This window comes from Tupaia chinensis, unplaced genomic scaffold (genome assembly GCF_000334495.1).
Source record: "Tupaia chinensis unplaced genomic scaffold, TupChi_1.0 Scaffold000627_1, whole genome shotgun sequence".
NCBI lineage: Eukaryota > Metazoa > Chordata > Mammalia > Scandentia > Tupaiidae > Tupaia > Tupaia belangeri.
This window is the reverse complement of record NW_006160147.1, coordinates 8,896,247-8,899,996: the sequence shown is the minus strand read 5'-3', so window position 1 is coordinate 8,899,996 and position 3,750 is coordinate 8,896,247. Positions and strand designations below refer to the sequence as shown.

General features: G+C 43.4%; 1 pseudogene; it reads left to right on the top strand.

Moving 5' to 3' along the window:
- Positions 1-880: 880 nt before the first annotated feature.
- LOC106736064 (dolichol-phosphate mannosyltransferase subunit 1-like) lies at positions 881-1,517 on the top strand (annotated as a pseudogene).
- The last annotated feature ends 2,233 nt before the right edge of the window (positions 1,518-3,750 follow it).

The following is a 3,750-nucleotide window of genomic DNA, read 5'->3' as shown; positions in this document are numbered from 1 at the left end:
TTCTGGCAGTAGCCCTTTGTGCAGAAATACGGCGTATTCATAATCTTCAGGGTGGGGACGATTCCAGATTGTCAACTCTCTGAACCAGGGGTTTCAGGAGTAGGGAAGAGACAGAGGGGTAGACTTGTCTTGGACTCAAAGAAAAATATGAAGTCCGTGGAGGTATTTACTGTAACAAACCAGTCCCCAATTTATAATAAAGATCTTCTTTCTGTATCATTTATATAGCACTTTACCAAGTGTTAGTTAATAACATAATGCATTTCATTCCTTAAATAAACTGTACACTTGAAGTGGGTCCCAGCAACATTGAGTTTCCCGCCTGAGGCTTCTTTCCTTCCATAGTGCCTTTGGGGCCCTCAGGCCTTCTACACACCACACTCCTTTCATTCTTCTCTTTTTTTAAAATTAAAAAAAAAAATTTTATATACATTCAATCATTCATTCTTCAGGGTAAAGACAGAGCCTGAGCAGTGACCAACACAGTCTGTAGGAAGCCTTATATGTGTTTGGGTCCCATGATCCTTCTCCTACCACCACAATGCTACACTGTCTTTCATATAAAATGACAACACATCTATCTTTTCAGTAGATCATTGACTTTAAGCTGTTTTTTCCAGTAGGACTAACATATACTGAAACTTATGTACTTACTCCCCCCCCCCAAAAAAAATCACACCCACTTGTGAGTGCTAAGCAGAGCTAGAGGAAAGTAATAAGCAAGAGAACACAGCTCTTGTCCTCATAGCATTGATATTTGAGAAAGGACTCAAATTGTAGAAGGTCCTGTTAGTTTGCTTTTTTAAAAAAGTGAAAAACCAGCAGTTCCCCCATGCCCTCTGCAGGGGCGAGTCATACTCCTCTTAGGTCTCACACCTAGCTACTGGACAAACATTCAGTGCTTTTACTCATGTACAAGTATGAGAACCTCTCACGCCATTGTGTGGCTCCTGGTGAAAAGCTTCTCTGGAAGTGGAATCAACTACGAAATTATAATCATAAATTATGGAAGTCCAGATGGAAGAAAAAATGTTGTTGAACAATTGGAGAAGATCAGACAAAATTCTTTGGAGACCACAAGAGAAAAAGTTGGGACTAGGAACTGCATATATTCATGGCATGAAACATGCCACAAAAAACTACATAATTATTATGGATGCCGATCTCTCACACCATCCAAAATTTATTCCTGAATTCATTAGGAAGCAAAAGGAAGGCAATTTTGATATTGTCTCTGGAACTCACTATAAAGGAAATGGAGGTGTACATGGCTGGGATTTGAAAGGAAAATAATCAGATGATACCAGAAAAATGTTCTGCAGAAGTTAATAGAACGATGTGTTTCTAAAGGCTACGTCTTCCAGATGGAGATGATTGTTCAGGCAAGACAGTTGAATTACACAATTGGCGAGGTTCCAATATCATTTGTGGATTGTGTTTATGGCAAATCTGAGTTGGAAGGAAATGAGACAGTCTCTTTCTTGAAAGGATTATTGACTCTTTATGCTACTACATAAAATAAATTTATTCATGCTTATGTTTATTTCCATTTGAATATGAAAGAAGCCTGGTTACTGATTTTTATAAAGTGGACACTTAGAGTATAACCCATAAGGTAAGGTTAATTTAATACAAATGTATTTTTTTTTGAAGAAGTTCCATTTTATATTTCAAATGAAATAACTTTAAAGTTAAAAAATAAGTAAATAAAATAAAAAGCCAAAGAGCAAGGCACTGGGGCTAGGGTGCAGCAGCACGATACAACTCAGCCCACATGAGAAGGTCCCAGTTTTGCATCCTGTGGTCTCCCTCTGCACTCTAGGCCCATGTGCCCGTCCAGGTTGGCTGAAGCTGGATGTGGGTGACACCATGAACACCCTTTAGGGTGTCTGTCTCTCATGGAGAAATAAATAAATACATTTAAAAGAAAGGAAGGAAGGAAGGGGGGAGAGAGAGAGAGAGAGAGTTAGAGAAAGAAAGAAAAACAGGCAAAAAACACCACTTAAGAGAAACTCTCTCCAGAGATTGGGCTACATAAGACAACACTTAAGGTGGCTGACTGCACTGTGACCTACATATATCCCCACCCTCCTGACCCCCAGCACTGAGGATAAAATGAGAAAAGGTAGGGGAGAGAGGAGGTAAAGGAAGAGGAGAGAGACCACCACACCCTCTGCAGTCCACAGGTCTAATTCTTTCAAAATATTTTTCAAATGAAAATTGTCATTCAAAAAATAAATCGGGGCAAGGGTATGTGAAAGAGAAAAAGAACAAAGATGGCTGCTCTTATGAAAACAGTGACTCCAAACATCCACATTAATAAGCAAATTTATTGGTAGGGAGAAATCCCAATCAATACTAATCAGGCTCAGCTGGCCCACTTTTCCTTGCGGGGTTTAATAACACTTCCTGGCCCTTATCTGATTAGAGTCCACACAGTGCATACTAATGAGGCCGTGAGCACCGAGCTGCCACTGACATCCTAGAGGGCCTCACGAGTGCACTTTCTGTCCCCAGTGTCTGTCAGCCAACGTAAATGAGGCCCAGGCCATTAGTTCAATGGTTTGTTGGTTAGTCCCTAACGGCGCTGACCCATATGGCTGGTCACTGTGCGTGGCTGAATCCTGTCATCTAGTGGTCACGAGGGACACCATGTGAAAGATTGACTCATTTGACACGGCACGAATTCCCCTCTGAAAGTACTTGGTTGTCAGGAAAGTCCTGACGTATTTTTCTGTTCTTCTATGCAAAAATACACCATGGCTTTCCTGACAACCTAAAAGAAATAGGAAACCGTGACTGGCAGCAGTGGGGCAGCGGTGACACAGCGTTCTGTGGTGCTGGACCCGCGTGGGCTTGGGTTCACATCCAGAGGTTCTTTCCACACATGTCCGTGATCTGGGCCGGCTGAGGGCTAGGGCTGGACCACTGCATGAAGATCCTGTTGGAAGTGTCTGTCTCCCTGTCTCTATATGTCCCTCTCATAGAAGAAAGGGGGGGGCAGAAGAAAACCAGAGAATCCCTCCCTTTCCAGGGACCCAACAATTGCCCCTTCTCACATTTCCCTAACTGCCCCAGCTCTCCTATCAAATCCACTCTCCATGGATTCCCTCCATCAGAGTAGGGGCCCCACTCCAGAACTTAGCCCTGGTTGTCTCCTAACTCCATCCTCATTCATGAACTGAAACTCTCCTTCATGCCCCAGCATGGGTGGATCTGTTACATGCTCTTCTGGCTGGGAGAAGGGAAGAACTGTCGGCATCTGTGCTCCCTGCACAGACTGAGCTTCACTCTGGTGTCAGGGTTGGGGGCGGCAGGGGAGAGGGATGAAGACAGGAAAGAGGTGGCTTCTTTCTGGGGGTTGTCTCTGCTTCTTTTTAATGGCTGTTAGTTTTCCCATGTGGTAAATGTCCAATACTAATCTTTTGTGAGAAGCTTGTATTGGGTCCCTGGGAGGGATATCCACCTCAAGTTTACTACCTCCTTCCTCCTCTGGCCTCTATCACAGGAGGCCTAATCCAGAGCCCCTCGCTCTGGAATCCCCCTATCTGATAGATAGCCTGCGGGCAAGTGGGGGCAATGAGCAGAAAAGATGACAGCAAGATGGATCAAGCCCGCCCACCTTCCACGAACCCACTGACAGGCATGAACATTATGTTTTCATTCTAGCTCTGCTAAATGTCCTGAAAGCACACTGCTTGATCATCCCCCCCACTCTTTTTTTTTTTTTTTTTTTTTTTTTTTTAAAAG